The sequence below is a fragment of the Tursiops truncatus genome, chromosome 16 (assembly GCF_011762595.2).
Source record: "Tursiops truncatus isolate mTurTru1 chromosome 16, mTurTru1.mat.Y, whole genome shotgun sequence".
Classification (NCBI taxonomy): domain Eukaryota; kingdom Metazoa; phylum Chordata; class Mammalia; order Artiodactyla; family Delphinidae; genus Tursiops; species Tursiops truncatus.
Window position 1 is genome coordinate 79,345,185 of NC_047049.1, and position 17,849 is coordinate 79,363,033.

The window sequence follows — 17,849 nt, forward strand, 5'->3', positions numbered from 1 at the left end:
GCCGGTGCTCATTCAATAGTATTGAAGGAAAGAAAGAATAAATGGATGAATGTAAGTTTGGAAAAATGTGGGTTATTGACACTTCTCCCAAGAGAGAGACAGACCAGAGCTCCATAAGTGTCTATTTAGGACAAGAGCTAGACAAGAGCTCTGTATATGTCCATTTTTGTGAACCTGGAGAATTACCTGGGAGAGAAGGAGAAGGGTCAGGGCAGGAGTTGTGGGCGGGGGGGAGGGACCTGAATCACAGCGTGCATGGGCGTCAAACCAAGCAAGCATGTGGGCATTCTTCTGAGTCAAGGGTGGAGGGAGCTGAGCTCCACAGTCTAGGCTTTGCTGTGTGGCGGGGACAGTTAGTCAGGAAAGCCACGCGATCACATACGTGAATCTGAAAGGCTGTTGGCCTTGCTGCCACCCAAGGGCAAGACCGGTCCACTGTTCAGCCTGTGTTTTCTTTTGTTTGTACTGGATCCTATCACAAAGGGATTGCTGTCTGTGACAGTCAGGTGGCTCTTAACTCCGTAATGAGACTAATACAGCCTTACTTGTTCACAAGAGAGGATGCTACCTAGAAACTAATACTACCCAGTAAAGTCCAAGCCAACCTCTACTGGGAAAGCTGTTCCCAGTCTGACAAGTCTGTCCCTCTCCGGGCCCACAGCAGATGCACCGTGTCGCTTAGTGAATCCCTGTACTGGATGATCTCTTCCTGAAAAAACACTGCAGCCTTCATTCTTTCATTGCTGACACTTTCATGTTTGAGCGAGCCACCCAGGTGATAAAGGAGTGGGGGGAAAGTGACAGTCACCCCTGAGAGCAGACCTTGCCCAGCCCTTGGCTTCCTGCCCGAGGGGGTGCTCAGTAAAGCCAGCTGATCTAATTCCCTCCGTTCCTCTCTGTCTCGCCCTGCATGCCTCCCTTTTCATCTCCTGTTTGGTTTAACAGCCCTTTCTTAAAATGAGTGCATTTGCTTGTGTGAAGTGCGGAAACCCATCAGGCCGGAAGGATTCAGCTTTTTTTACCCCTCCCCAGGCTCCGGTCACGGGCCCCGCCCTGGTGGCCCTCTGTCCTTGGGTTCTGCCAGCTCGCGTCAAAGCGAGGTCCAGCCTTTGGAACAAAAGGCACCGCACGCCAGGCCGGAGGACCCTGCAGCATCACCGGACATGACGGCGCCTGGGAACGAGACACCGGCTCCCCCGCTTGCCACGGGGCAGCGCTTCAAGGGCCTTGGGGGGCGGCGAGGAAATTTCCCCTCCTTTTCTCAGAGCTTTGATGTACCGCTGTAACCAATGCACGGCGGGCGCTGCACCCTGGTTTGAATTTAAGCCGTCCTGTTGAATTTGAGCTAACCTCTCTTTACAGGAGAATTACACAATAACCACGTCACAGGGGAGTCATCACTGCCAGCACAGTGACATGGCCCTAAGAGTCCACAGCCTCCACTGAGGAAGCACAGATGTCTGGGCGAAGGAAGAATTTTGTTTGTAAGCTGCTCGGGGTCTGGACTTGTTCATTGGCTCCTTAGCCATCTACTGGAAGCAGCCATTTCGTCTCCACCCTGTAAGAGCAAACCCTTCCCTTGCCCTTCCGGCTTCCTGACTGACCAAGGAAGCCTTGGTCTATTTCAGTTGGTTAGTGGAACACCGTCAGTTTGGCTACCTGTGCTTACGCAGACCTACCGTTCCTAGAGGGACAGTGCAGTCTTTAAATAAAGCACAGAGTCGGGTGTTCAGACCTGGGCTCCGATGCCTGCACTGCCACATTTAGCTGTGCGCTCCTGGGTAGGTCATTACCCAGACTGCATGTGGTATTGCCTCTGGAAAAATCAAGAGTGGGACCCAGCAGTCTCTGTGGCCCGTTCCAGCTCTAACATCTCTCTAGAGAATGTCTCTGGGCTAGAGAATTGTTGGCAAATTTCAGCCTAACTCATAGCATCCTGACATGGCATCTGTCCCTCGAGAGGTAACACAGGCATGTAACAATTAGCTGCAAGATTTCCTCAGTTCATTATAAATTGCCAAAGAGGGTTCATCAGGCTCCAGACAGGACTTTTTTTTTTTTTTTTCGGTACGCGGGCCTCTCGCTGTTGCGGCCTCTCCCGTTGTGGAGCACAGGCTCCGGATGCGCAGGCTCAGCGGCCATGGCTCACGGGCCTAGCCGCTCCGCGGCATGTGGGATCTTCCCGGACCGGGGCACGAACCCGTGTCCCCTGCATCGGCAGGTGGACTCTCAACCACTGCACCACCAGGGAAGCCCCAGACTGGATCTTGGCTAGCTCTGAGTAGTCCGTTTTTATTGTGTGTCTTAGAGACATTCATGAGATATTTTCCATGTGCATTGCCCTTGTGTGGTATGGTCTCTGGGAGAATTCAGGTGCAACAAAAGCAGACGTCACAGAAATGTCAGGTCATTCCGACTCACTGCAGTTTTTGCCTTTGCAGTCGTGCACGAGGCACAACCCAGAAGTACAGAAATGAGGAAGCAGAAGAAATTCAGACCCACCGCCCTATGCCTTGCTCGTGCAGACCAGCCAGTGAGACGACTCTGTGACCCCCCACCCTGGATACTTTTGGTAGCCATGTCACTGGGATAAAGGCATGTCCACGTTGTCTTGTCCTGAACCAAGGGGAAAATGCTTGAAATCTCAACCTCTTCCTAATCCCCGGGAGTCCTTTCATGGCTCAAGCAATGCCGTCCCCGATTGAAATGGAAGACGGTGGTTGGTGGTCATTTTTCACTCTGTGACGACAAAATCCAAGGCCCAGCCCAATGCTGTTGCTTTGGGAGACCCTAACTACAGTGTCTGAATTTACAGACACCTGTGAAAAGTCTCTGGGGCCTCAAGGTCACATCAAGTCAAAGTCTTCTTTGCAGTTGTGAGCGCAGTCAGGCAGCCAAGGAGGAACCCTGCCCACACAGCTCCCAGTTCTTCCCTCCTTTCTTTTTTTTTATTACATCTTTATTGGAGTATAATTGCTTTACAATGGTGTGTTAGTTTCTGCTTTATAACAAAGTGAATCAGTTATACGTATACATATGTTCCCATATCTCTTCCCTCTTGCGTCTCCCTCCCTATCCCACCCCTCTAGGTGGTCACAAAGCACCGAGCTGATCTCCCTGTGCTATGCGGCTGCTTCCCACTAGCTACCTACCTTACGTTTGGTAGTGTATATATGTCCATGCCACTCTCTCACTTTGTCACAGCTCACCCTTCCCCCTCCCCATATCCTCAAGTCCATTCTCTAGTAAGTCTGTGTCTTTATTCCCATCTTGCCCCTAGGTTCTTCATAACCTTTTTTTTTTTTTTTAGACTCCATATATATGTGTTAGCGTACGCTATTTGTCTTTCTCTTTCTGACTTAACTCTGTATGACAGACTCTAGGTCCATCCACCTCACTACAAATAACTCAATTTCCTTTCTTTTATGGCTGAGTAATATTCCATTTTATATATGTGCCACATCTTCTTTATCCATTCATCCGATGATGGACACTTAGGTTGTTTCCAACTCCTGGCTATTGTAAATAGAGCTGCAATGAACATTTTGGTACATGACTCTTTTTGAATTATGGTTTTCTCAGGGTACTTCCCTCCTTTCTGAACTGTGTTTTGATGTAGCAAATGGCTTCAGAATAAAGGACGGTTTTGCTCACCACCACCAGCTTCCAGAGGCTGAGATGGTAGCTGGAACCCAGTCCACAAGGGAGAAGAAAAGAGGGCAAGATGGCGGACCTTTGGGTCGATCTCTGGTGAACTCTAACCTCATTGGTCCCTAACACCATGTCTGTGCCTGACTTGAGTGACACTGATCAGTGTCATGGAATCTGATCCTGTCATCAGGAGCCACACCTCTTGCGGAAGAGCAGTCCTCCACCTTTACTTTAACCTCACCATAAATGCCATCCTTCCTGACTTCACAGCCACAACAGAGAAAGAGGCACCAGCTTAGTACCGCCTAGGAAGCCTTGGGTGGGGGAATGGGGCTGGAAGTTTCCCTTTGCCACTGCAGGGGTGGCATGTGTGCTCACGCTCAGCAGACAGACGATCAAAGCTGAGTGACTCAGGGTCTCCCCGGGACCCAAGGGACCTACGTAGCCATTTACCAGATGGGGCCAGAGACCCACTGGAAGAATCAATGGGCATCTACCATGGCTTGACTTGACTTCCTGATTCAGCCTTCCATACCACGGGAGTCTGACCCAAGATTTGTCAAGTGCTTTCACATAATATAGTTAAAAAATAAGTTCCCCCAGAATCCACTTAATACTGAGGAAGATACCCATTTTTCAAGAAAGGAAAGCCCGTACTCTTGGTCCGCTATCCACCTTGCTTAAGATACAAAAGGAATATGCGATCTATCATTGGGTTGGCAGAACTTGCCATCTTTGGGCCAAAATACGAATTCCCTTGGGCTATTAAGTCTACAACCAATCAAGTCAGGAAATTAAAACATCACTTAAACTTTTTACTTGACTGAGTTGTCGGGCACATTCATTCAAAACAATCAAACTACTACTCCTGAGAAGATACATACACGATTCCTCTGAGAATTTGATCCCTCCTACCTCCATATCTCTAGTAAAATTAGAAATTCTTGGACTCAGAGCCCATCTGTGTTGCCTAGTTTTTAATCTCTCCATCTTCTGGCAGGGTGTGAGGTGTGCAGTAAATTGTCTTAAAATGCTTTTTGCTTCCTGGAAAGTTAAATACTTGGTCCCAAGATTTTACCGCAATATTCCATACCCAGGAAGGGACTCTGAGTCTGGAGTTTATTGTAAGAAAAGTGACATTGGTGAGCAGGTTATTAAGTGGCAAATGAGGTCACATTTTTACAACACAACTCTTTTCCTTCAACGTTGTGGGTATGTAACAGTTGTCCTCTTTGCTAGTTACTTAATGCCTTTAATTTGCAGAACTTTTTCATGGTCTAATTGGCACCTTCATTGGAAACATTATAAATCTTTTTTTTCTCAGAGGAGCAATAGCTTTAATAATGGAATAAAGGCATTGTGACCAGAAACATATCTCCTCTCCCTTTCCTCATGTCAGGAAGCCCTTTAGGGTACATGAACGTGAGTCATTGTATCATGCTTTATAATGAGTATTTTTCTCTCTTTTTTCCTCCTCTAATGGGACAACATTGCTTGTAGCCTCAATCAGCCACAAGAAGACGTAAGCAGGCCAACTCCAAACACAAATCATAGGAACAACTGTGAATAACTGCAGTGAACCACATCCAATCCCTCCTTTAATTTATGCTAACGTGACGTTAGAGCAACACAAATGGCCATGACCAGTTTCTCGGTATGTAATTTATAGAAAGTTGCAACACCTCCAGCTGTAAGCACTATAGCATGGCCAAGGCACCGGCTTTCAAAATCAAGCTCACTGAGTTCTTAAGGCGACAAAAGGAATCCCAGGGATGGCAAAACAGGGCACCTGTGATGCCTGTTATCCCCCAATGCCCAAGGAAGACGTCACAAAAGGGTCCTTTTCCCTTGGAACCCAAGTGCTTCTCAGACCCCTTCCCACACAGGAGGGCTCCAGGCATCCACCATCACTTTACCCGAGTTGGCTTATGAATTCAAGTCTCTTTGTCATCCCTTCCCTATATGTGTATGTAAAACTCTTTCTAGTAATGGAAATGAATTGATTTTATAGCTCATCTTCAAAAAGTTTCATTAAACCCCGTAACTAAGATGTTCTTTTCACTAATAGATGACATTGAGGCTCGAACACACAGACAGCTATTTCTGTTTGTGCAAAAGTCCTGCAACTTCTAGTAGACTGCCCAGCACACAGTAGGTGCTCAAAGTCATTTACAGAATAAAGAAAGCAGAATTAGTATCACCAACCAGAGCAAAAGATGACAATAACCAATTAGAGGCCCAGCCTTATTCATGGACAGCATAGACAGCCAGGGACATGATCTATGTATTAGTCAAGAATCTCCAGGGAAAAAGAACCAATAGAAGATATCTATGTGTGTGTATATATGTACGTACGTGAGAACTGGCTTGCAGGACTGTGGGCCCTGGCACACCTGGCAGGCCGCAGACCCAGAGAAGAGTCGACAGTGCAGCTTGAATCCAGAGACAGTCTGGGGGCAGATTCCTCCTTCCTTGGGGGTCCTCAGTCTTTTCTCTTTCAGCCTTCAACAGATTGGATGAGGCCCACCCACAATAATTGGCTTTACTCAGAGTCCCCTGATATAAATGTTAATCTCATCTGCAAAAATACCTTCACAGCAACATCTAGATGCAATCTGGATCAACATGCCAATAGAATTTCGTGAAATTTCACAAGCTCCTTCGAAAATTTGTGTGAAAACGCAAATGGCCAGTAACAGCCAAGGACATCTCAGGGAGGAGCAAAGCGCTATTTTCGCTGCTGGGTTTTGAGTTTATTAAGAACTACGGTAAATTAAGAGAGAGGTATTTGAGCAAGGAGGGACAAATACACGGAGAATCTAAAAATCTAAAAATAGACCCACTCATGTATGGACACTGGCTTTATGACCAAGATGACATTGCAGAGCACTGGGGAAAGGATGGTCTTTCAACAAAGGGTGAAGGATCAATTGCATATCCATATGGAAAAAGATGAAACTTGATTCCCACCTCATGCTATGCACAAAAATCAACTCCAAGCGGATTTTAGAACTAAATGTGAAAGTTGGCACAATTAAACTTCAACAAGTTAATACGGTGGAGTATTATTTTTTTGATTTTTAAAAAAAATTGTCCCTTTTGACAAAGGGTGTTTTATTTATTTATTTTTTAAACATCTTTATTGGAGTATAACTGCTTTACAATGGTGTGTTAGTTTCTGCTTTATAACAAAGTGAATCAGCTATACATATACATATGTCCCCACGTCCCCTCCGTCTTGCATCTCCCTCCCTCCCATCCTCCCTATCCCACCCCTCCAGGCGGTCACAAAGCATCGAGCTGATCTCCCTGTGCCATGCGGCTGCTTCCCACTAGCTATGTATTTTACATTTGGTAGTGTATATGTCCATGCCAATCTCTCACTTCATCCCAGTTTACCCTTCCCCTTCCTTGTGTCCTCAGGTCCATTCTCTACGTCTGAGTCTTTATTCCTGTAATATGGTAGAGTATTATCAGGACTTTGGGAGAGGAAAAGATGTGTTAAGCAGGATACAAAACCAAAACCCAAACCCACTAATCATAAAGAGAAAACTGAAAAACTGTAATGAGTACATTAAAATTAAGAATTTTTATTTATCAAAGACACAATACTAAACAATAAAAGGTCAGACACAGAGTGGGAAATAGAACCACAACCTATATCAACAAAGGGGTCCTATCCAGAAGATATTGAGTCATTAAGAAAAAAAAAAGACAACCAAGTAGAAAAATAGGCAAGAGATTTGAACAAGCATTTCATGAGATCTCCAAGTAGCTAATAAATAGATGAAAAAGTGTTCAACGTCATTAGTAATGAGGAATGTGCAAATTACAACCACAGTAAGATACCTCTACACACTGCCATTCAGACATTTTAAAATGGAAAAGACAGACAATACCAAGTATTAGCAAAGATAAGGAACAAATGAAACTCTCATCCACTGTCAGTAGGAGGCTAAGTTAGCATCACCCTTGGAAAATGGTTTAGCAGTATCTACTCATGTTTGATAAACTCATGACCTAGGATAGCAGTTTTACATACTTGTGTGTGTGTGTGTGTGTGTGTGTGTGTCTGTAAGACTTGTACAAGAATCATCATAGCAATGCTGTTAATAATGGTCCCAAACTAAAAACAACACCCAAATATCTCTCAACAGAATAGATAGATATAACAAAATACTCTAAAGCAATTAAAATAAATGAACATTTGCCACTATATGCAACAACATGGAAGAATTTCACAATCTTAATGTTGAGTGAAAGAAACCAGGAGCAAAAGTCTTCATACAATATAACTTCATTTATATAAAGTTCAAAAGTAGGCAAAATTGAACTCGGGTGTTAGCAGTCAGAATTTCTGCTACTTTTGGAGGGGAGGGAAGGAAAGCACCCTAGAGAGAGGACTCATGGAGACTTCTCGGGTGGGGATGTGGTTCTATGTCTCGATAAGGTGGTAGAGACAAGACGTGATCACTTGGAGGTGACTTGTCAAGCTATATACTTAGGATTTTATGTCACACTTTAATAAAAAGAACTTTTAAATTCTTGAGCTGATTTGGTAGAAAAAGTTGAGGAAATCTGAAGTAGAGAATAAAGTGGCAAAGAAATTTTAAAAATAGAAAAAGCTAAGGAAGGTAAAGGATTAATCTTGAGATCGACATCCAAGTACTAAGAGTTCCAGAACAAAAGGTTATAGAAGAAAAGTGGAGGGAGACATTATCCAAAATATTTCAGTGGAACTTCCTAGAACTAAAATTCAAAGTCGCCTCCTAATCCATTAAGGCACATCACAAACAAATTTCAGAATACTGGGGCAAAGAGTAGATCCTAAAATCCTTCAAAAAGAAATAATATCCAACTTCTCCCATCCATATAGGAGCAGAGCCTACGACATTTGCAGAGCAAACAATTTTCAATGTAGAATTCTATACCCAGCAACACTATCAATTAGTGAAGAATAAAGACTGTTTTTTTTGGTTTGTTTGTTTGTTTTTAAGATTTGACTGCACCGCGAAGCTTGCGGGATCTTAGTTCCCTGACCTGGGATTGAACCCTGGTCCTCAGTGGTGGAAGTGCAGAGTCCTAACCACTGGACAACCAGGGAATTCCTTAAACAAGATTTCAGAATGCTCACTAGAGTTTGGCTAGTTAGGCTAGAGTTTGCTCCCAAATAGGAAAACTGTGTATTGTTTTGTTTCAAAAGGTTACAAATTCAGTGCTTCAGAAATGCAGCAGGTAAGCAACAGGACTAGCAAAGTCTGTTTCCGGAGCTGTCTGCCAGCAGACAAGCAGGTCTCTGTCCAGGAAGCCTTTTCTTATGAGGGGGCTTGAAGGAAGGTTCTGTTTACATCCCACCCTGCCCTTCTCCCCTTCAACCACCCTCACTTCTTTTTTCTTGAACTTCTCATAGTGATAGAAATTGGTGGCATTGTCCTTAGCAGGACTCTTGTGGTTAGGGATGGGGGGGGACCCCTTCTCAAAGGGCAAGTGTTGGGCTCTTCCTTGTTCTCCATTTGGGGGCATTGAGCACCTCGTGATAAGATCAGTGGGCTGCTCATAATCTACACACTGCTGGTGAACACAGAGGATGTTCATTGTCTTTCTTCTTGTTCTGCTGCCCTGCCAACAGATGTTAGCATCCTCCATGGAAATATTTTTTATTTCAGCATCATGCTGGAGGTCCACCTTGGGGATGCCGCTCAGCGTCTGGTTGGGAGACATCTCCACGGTCTTTGCTGAGGATGCTCGCTGCAGGTTCACAGAGACCGCATTCTACAGCTTGACTTTCTGCTTTCGTGGTCTGCATCTCTTTCCTCTTCTGCAGCTCTGTCTCAAAGTTCTCCATCATGTGTGCGACCTCATGCCTTTGGTTGGTTTCTGCACGAGCGACGTGCTCAAAGGGGGTCTTCCTCTTCATTGATCTCTTCGGTGCCCCTGTTCTTCAGTTTCCTCATGTCTCCACACCTCCTGTCTTCTGAGTGGTCTCCCCTTGTACTTTCTCTCTCACCAGCAGGGCCACGGCACAGGCCATGAGCCCCCTTCCCCAAGTCCTGCACCCCTCGGGGCTCCTCCAGCTTGATAAACTTCTTCTGAGTCCAGCTCATCTTCCCACAACTCTGAGTGGGTCCAGCGTGGGTGGAGAGTCTCCATGATGGCACAGACCCTGAGGTCCAGCTGCGGCAGTCAAGACATTTTTAGACATGCAAGACCTCAAAACACAAAGACAAGACAAAAACAAAACAAAAAAGCCCCTCAGGCACGCTTTCTTATGAAGCTACGTATGTACTCTTTGAAAACAAAGAAATACATCTAGAAAGAGAAAGATATTGGCTCCAGAAACCAGGGATCCAACAAGAGAGAAGGGAAGCGGTCCCCAGGAGATGCCGAAGAGAGGCCATAAGATGATCTGCACGTTCGACAGGAGGGCAGAGGGGTCCAGGAGGAAGGGCTCCGTGAAAAAGAAGGAAACTGACAGACAACCTCTGTTACAGTATTGAGGCAGGCTTATACCTCCAGCAGAGTCATTTACTAAGTCCAGGGAAACCATCATTTGTTCAAGAAAGGAAATATGATCAGAGCTAAATAGCTAAGCTACTATTTACAGGGGCATAATGAAAATGCTAAATCTAAAAATTACTATGTAACTTAATTGAGTGGAAGGGAACATAGTGTGGGAGGGAAAAGGTGTGAGTTGTGTGGGAAGAGAGTGAGACCCTGACTTTCAAAATGGCAAATGGCAATCATTTCTAAGATATTAAAATATCAAGAAATGGCAGTGTAAAGCCAGCTAAAGGGTTACAATGGCTGCGTGGAGGATGTGAAAATTGGAGAGGGGAGGGGCAAAGTAGACGCTTCTGGTTTTCTTTTGCAGAACTGTAAGCAGCTTTCGGCAGGAAAGAGCTCTCTACAGCGGCCCCCTTTGTCTTGTCACTACCCTTACACCAGGTGCCCGTCATGCTCTACTCATCTCCGGCCCTAGAACACCTTTCACATCTTGTGACCACACGGTACCTTGCCTAACCTGTTGGTTCTTTCCATAGATCAAAGAAGTAGCAATGAAGAATAAGTAATTAACAGATGACCAGATCTCTACCCCAGCTTCCCCTTCAGTAATCCCGTGAACAAACTGTGTGAACAAGACGGCATCTAAAGAGAGATCACGACGAATCAACAAGCCTGCACACACGCCTGCACGCGGTGGGGTATGGTGAGGACTCTGACCCCCTACCTCAATGATTCACTGAGATGACCTCCCTGTTTCCCTTTTTAAAGGCTTTCATGGCTGAGCAGAATCTTCGGAGACGGTTTTTAGGAGACACTGAGTCCACCATCTCCCCAGATTGCTGGCCTTCTGATTAAAAGCAACTTTCCTTTCTACCAACATTTCTCCCTCTCTCTCTCTCTCTCTCTGTCACTTTCTTGTATTGAGTTTTGAGCAGTGAGCAGCTGGTCCGGATTCGGTAACAGACCTATTTGACATTCTAAGCCAGGAGCCTATAACCTATAAAAGCCAAACAGCTGGGTACAGGCAGCTAGGCACTGTATTGCACTTAGGTAAGTCATTTGCCTCTGGAAGAGGATACGCAAAAGTGTCCGTGGCTGTGCTAGCCTGGAGAGACTGCTGGGGAAGGTTGCTTTGCTTTAGTCTTACAGGAGAAGCTGTAGCAAGAAAGACACAGGCAGCTGGGATGGGAGGAAGCCTGGACCCACTCTGCTCACCAGTGGGCGGAAGCTTGAATACACATAAAGGACAGAAGTGGTCTTTTCTACCAGAAGGAATCGCTAAAAACGATGGACTTAACAAGGAGCAAGAAGCTGAAGACACAGGTAGGAGAGTCCACATGAGAGCGTCAGGTTAGGGTCTTTTCTTTGAGGGAAGCTTTACCTTGTCTGGCAGTATGCCCCGACTGCAGTAGGCACTGGAGGACTCAGGCTACAGAACCCTTCCTGGGAAGGTGGCCTATCCACTTGCTAACCCACATGTGAACTAACTAGCACAAGTCCCTCAGGCTCACCCATCGCTCACCCATCCAGGCAGCTGTCCTGGCTCACAACATTGTTGAGCCCCGGGTGAAAGTGGATACATCAACAGGCCTCCCCTGGGTGTTCTTTGTTAATCCCTTGAAGGACTCTATTTCACGAGCAATTCCCAAGCTGTTTGGTATGACAAGGTAAATTAACAGAGCAGTTGTTCTTTCTGTCACCCAAGAACATTGATAACAAGAGAGGAGACGGAAGGTGAGACGGGGGTCTGGTTTCTGGTCCTGGTCCTGTCTTTTTTTTTTTTTAAATTTTTATTATTTATTGGAGTATAGTTGATTTACAATGTTGTGTTAGTTTCAGGTGTACAGGAAAGTGATTCAGTTATACATATACGTATATCCATTCTTTTTCACATTCTTTTCCCATGTAGGTTACTACAGAGTATTGAGCAGAGTTCCCTGTGCTATACAGTAGGTCCTTGTTGTTGATCTATTTTATGTAGAGTAGTGTGTATATGTTAATCCCAAACTCCTGATTTAACCCCCCCTTTCCCCTTTGGTAACCATGTCTGTTTTCTATGTCTGTGAGTCTCTTTCTGTTTTGTAAATAAGTTCATTTGTATCATCTTTTTAGATCGCACATACGGGTGATATCATATGATGTTTGTGTTTCTCTGTCTGACTTACTTCACTTAGTATGATCATCTCTAGGTCCATCCACGTTGCTGCAAATGGCATGATTTTGTTCTCTTTTATGGCTGAGTAATATTCCACTGTATCTATGTACCACATCTTCTTTATCTATTCATCTGTCGATGGACACTTAGGTTGCTTCCATGCCTTGGCTATTGTAAATAGTGTTGCAATGAACAGTGGGGTGCATGTGTCCTTTTGAATTATGGTTTTCTCAGGATATATGCCCAGTAGTGGGATTGCTGGGTCATATGGTAGTTTTATGTTTAGTTTTTTAGGGAACCTCCATACTGTTCTCCATAGTGGTTGTACCAATTTACATTCCCACCAACAGTGCAAGAGGGTTCCCTTTTCTCCACACCCTCTCCAGCATTTATTGTTTGTAGACTTTTTGATGATGGCCATTCTGAGCGGTGTGAGGTGGTACTTCATTGTAGTTTTGATTTGCGTTTCTCTAATAATTAGCGATGTTGAGCATCTTTTCGTGCGCTAACATCACACTCAACGGTGAAAAGCAAAAAGCATTTCCTCTCAGACAAGGATGTCCACTCTTGCCACTTTTATTCAACATGGTTCTGGAAGTCCTAGCCACGGCAATCAGAGAAGAAAAAGAAATAAAAGGAATCCAAACTGGAAAGGAAGTAAAACTGTCACTGTTTGCAGATGACATGATACTATACATAGAGAATCCTGAAAATGCTACCAGAAAACTCTTATAGCTCATCAATGAATTTGGTAGAATTGCGGGATACAGAATTAATACACAGAAATCTCTTGCATTTCTGGCCCTGTCTTAATGAACACAGCTGTTAATTGTTCTCTGACTCAGGTTACCGTTCATTTTCCCTTATAGGTTTGGACTTCCTCAAGGGAATAAATATTATTTTATTCATCTTTATTTTTTCTTTGATGCCTACAAAATCGCCCATAACCAAGCAAGTGCTCAGAGATATTTCTTTTTGAATGAATGAACTGAGTGCACTTAGTCCCCGTAGCAATCACATAAACATAACTGCCTCCCCCGACGTGTGGAGGGCAACATTCAGGGGTTCCATTGCCTTTTATTGATTCAGTTCTCTGTTGATTCTTCCTCCTCCTAACTCTATGTCCTTCTCTGTCGATTTATTTTTTCCTCTCTTGGCTCTCTGGGTCCCATTCGTTCTTTCAAATATTGCCTTGAAGCTGTGATTCTCAGCTATGCAATAACTCCCATGATGTCAAAGTCTCTAAAAATGTTCAGAACAGTAACAATTTAAATTTCCATCCATTACATTTTACATAAATAAAACATGCCTAACTTGGGTGGAGAGAAGTGGAAAAGAAGTTAGGGAATTAAATAAACAAGAGGATGTTGCAACCTCCAGAAAGCTGGGAAAGGTCTGTCCCAGAGGACCAGAAACCATGTACTTTTATTAGTACTGGGCCTGACCATCTGTAGCAGACCCTGATAGAAATAAATCTTGTTAAAGCAATATTTTTCAAGCTCTGCTGCCCACCTGGTTTTGTTCTTACTGGGACTTGGAATCACAACAGACATGGTCACAGAGTGGACTCATGGCTCACGTGGTCATTTTAAGAATAATTAGAAGGGCTCCTAAATGCAATTACTCTGAAGTTAACAAAAAGTTGACTTTTTTTCCCCAGGAAGTGGCTGGGCTGGTGTCCTTTCAATTTTCCTATATGTCACTCTCATTAAATCTAGCTATAAGGTATCTCGACTCTGGCTGGCATTGGCTGAGAACAAATGCCATGCTTTGGGGGGATGGGTTAGGTTCAAGGATAGGATCAGGAAGACTAGTTAGAGAGCTACTGCAGTAGGCCACAGCAAAGGAGAGCACAGGTAGTGGGAGAGATCAGATGCTGGGTGTACTTTGCAGCAGAGTGGACAGGACTTGCTGATGGTTCAGATGTGGAGTATGGGAGATGAAGATTCAAGAATTTTTTACCTGAGAAACTTAAAGAATGAATTTGCCACTTACTGTGATGGAAAAGGAATATGGAGGGCATGTTTCTGGATAGAAATAGTTTGGCTTTGCACATGTCAAATTTGACAAGTTTATAGAACCTCAGGGGAGATGTCAAGTATGTGAGTGTGGAATTCAGAAGACAGGTCCAAGATGGAGAAATAAGTAGGCAAATCTTCCTCCTATATATGTCTTTAAAGCTGTGGGGCAGCAGGGAGTGAGCAGAGAAAGAACAAAAGACATATTTTAAAGGACTCTTTAACAAACGACAAAGAACTCTGGATTCCGGGGAAAGCCAGTTCTTGGAAGTAGAGAAGAGGAGGAGAAACTGCTGGTGAGACTGGGGCTGAGAAGGAATAGGGGCCACAAAAGAGGTGTCCTAGAGCCCCAGGGAGGAAGTCTATGGAGAAGGCAGGAGTCATCAAAGACAGAGACACTGACCGCTGGATTCAGCGACACACAGATCACCTGAACGAGCGCACAGCTCGAGGAACGGGAGGAATGAAGGCCTGGCCAGGGTAGGTTCATGAGACAATGGGAGAAGGGGAAGAGGAAGAGGCAGGCGTTGGAACTAACTCTTAGGAACGTCGCTGGAAAGGGAAGCAAAGAAAAGACGCAGCCTGGGGGAAGGACATGGGATCAAGGGGGTTTCCTTGGAATCGCAGTGCTGTGTTACCATCATTGAGATGGGAGCTGGCACGGCGTGTTTACACGATAGAGGGAGAAATGAACGACAGGAGAGGGGCCTGATGGAAACGGAGGGCTTGGGTATCACATCCAGGCTGTGCAGGATAGGGACAAAGGCAGGCAAAGCGGAGGACTGCATGGCGAGCTGTGTGGAAGTTCTCTTCTGATACTTCCATTTTCTTCTCTAATATACTCTTGAAAACGCTGCTGTTTAACGAGTTAATGGGATTTTTCGTGGGCAGATCTCCATTTCTTTCTGTGCTGTTGTGATGGGAATGATATTTTCAATCCTGTTTAGAGGAAAAATCAACTCAATACAACAACTCAATTCAGCCTCTCTCGGCAGAGTGCCGTGTGCCACGTACTTCCAGCCAGGTGTCCGAGCTACGGGCTGGTCCCCATGGACAGTGCCATCACTGGCTTTTATGTAACACAATTAAATGCCTCCTGATGGCAGCAGCTGTCACTGCTGCTCTTTACTGCACTTTACTGCTCAACCAACACTGGCCCGGATCACCTGGGCTATACCAACAGTCATGGTAGTTCCCCATTGTATTTGGAGGGCCATTTGCCTCAGAGGGAAAAAGAGAAAGAAAGAAAGAAAATAAGCTTAGGTGACTTCTCCTCATTTTGTTCCTGGCTGGTTATTTTGGAGGGTACGGGACTTCACTTTGTCTTTCTTTTTTTTTTTTTTTGAATTTTATTTTATTTATCTTTTTATACAGCAGGTTGTTCACTTTGTCTTAAAGAGAAATAAAGATTCAATTTGCTCTCTATATTAAAGCCCCAGGGACAAATTTTGTCAGAGACTTAAAAAGCACCCTTTAAAAAAGTAGACAACGGGGACTTTCCTGGTGGTGCAGTGGTTAATGCTCCGCTCTCCCAATACAGGGGGCCCTGGTTCGATCCCTGGTCAGGGAAATAGATCCCACATGCATGCCACAACTAAGAGTTGGCATGACACAACTGAGGAGCCAGCGAACTGCAACTAAGGAGCTCCTGAGCTGCAACTAAGGAGCCCATGTGCCACAACTAAGGAGCCGGCAAGCCACAACTAAGACCCAATGCAACCAAAAAAAAAAGTAGACAGTGGGGACTGGATTTACGTCGCTTTGTACCTACTTACAACTGCCTGCTGCCATCCAAAAGCATGAAACAGTTTTAAAATTACAGTTTTGGAAAAGGCTATCCTTGATAACGTATCCTTTTGTTCATTACTGAGACCTGAAGTTAAAGGCATTTGAGAATGTTTCTTTTGAGTAATGAAGAGAGAGAGAGAGAAAGGAAAAAATACAAGTTGATCTGTTTGATTAGGGGCAAAAACTGTTTAGAAGAGCTGCAGAGAAAAAATATGGAGATAATAAAATAGCTGTTGGAAAGTGGACTCATCATGAATAATTAGAAATCATTTAATTTACTAATGAAATAGCTACACTGCGGTTGCCATCACGTATGCAGAAAGGAAGTATTTAACTCGTAGGTACCATTAGCACTATGTAAAGCTGCTTTTTTAAGTCAAGTAACAAAAGCACGGAAGGAGCAAATTAAAGCACTCGAAAAAAAGAAAATTCAATTTGCGCTGAAATTTTCCACGGAATGATTCTGCTTCCCTATATCCCAAACCTGCTGATTTTTTACGAGCGTGCTGCTCCCACCCAGATTTATTCCAAATTCAGTTGTGGTTTTCATCGTTGTAAATGCGGATTCCTGTCATGCAAATAACTCAACGTTAAGAAAGAAGGAGTAATCCTGGTCCCCAAATTATCGAGTGAAATTGCCTTCCCCTAAGAGCGCACGGCATTTGAGGAATAAACACAGGAAACAGAGTAACTCTGCCCACCTCCCCATCACTGCCTTAGTAAGAAGTGACTGGGGAATTCACTCTCTCGGGGAAAGCATCACACACAGGTCAGTGTATATCCACAGACCTCCTGCGCTCGGCACTGCGTTTTCATCAATTTCACACGCACCTGCGGGGCCAGCTTTGTGCCAGGCCTGGGGAGGACGTTGGGAGGTGATATGGAGCTGACTGACACCTCCCTGTTTCTCAGGGGCTCCCGGAGTAGATGGCAAGATCACCACGTATATACGTGACCACAAACCAAGGGTGATACGGGCTTCCTGGGAGACACAGGCGCGGTAGAGGAGAGGTTCTGACAGGGCCAGCGGACGAGGCGAGATCTGAGTAAGGACGGGTGCTGTCGGCGGCTCCTCGACAAGCACGGGTGCTCGAGAGTGACATCGTGCCCTTCTGGATAACCACATCTCCTGGTTTCTAGATGTGATGCTTTGGCCTCCAGGGCCTGAGAGGGTACTGCCCCTCCCAGAGCCAGCCAGCTCCTACAGACAGTAAACAACGTAGCTGGGAGCTCACCTTTCACCTGCCAACCAACCCATCTAGAGCGGGCACCCCACCACCTCCTCTATGGGCTGCTCACTCCCCTCCCCCGCCCTAGTCACCCAGGGCCAGGTGCCAGACACCTAGGGAAGTCCCTACACCCAGAGCCCTGAAGTGATCCAAACCAGCCGGTCCAATGCAGTTTTCTGTAGTCTTAACGCCAACGTGCATACGTGAGGGTATAAGACCGTCTACGGTGCGTTCAGTCACTCATTGTATTGTGTTTATCGAAGTTTAAGTTAAAGAAGCTTCTCAAGCATTCTTAGTTAAATATCTATAGGTAGATATAAGTGCCCATACTACAAATAAGATACAATGAGATTTTGGTCTAAAGCTTATTCCCTTCTATGCTAGTTAAGAACAGATTCAACAGCAAGCATGGCAAAGTCTCCAGTAAGAATAACTTAAATAAGGTAGAAGCTTATTTCTCTCTCACATTCAGTCTGAGAGTAGGTGGTCCAAATCCGGCAAGTT

At 45.0% G+C, this 17,849-nt stretch overlaps 1 pseudogene; it reads right to left on the reverse strand.

Moving 5' to 3' along the window:
* Positions 1-7,225: 7,225 nt before the first annotated feature.
* Positions 7,226-17,356, reverse strand: LOC101335765 (splicing factor C9orf78 pseudogene; annotated as a pseudogene).
* Positions 17,357-17,849: the final 493 nt, after the last annotated feature.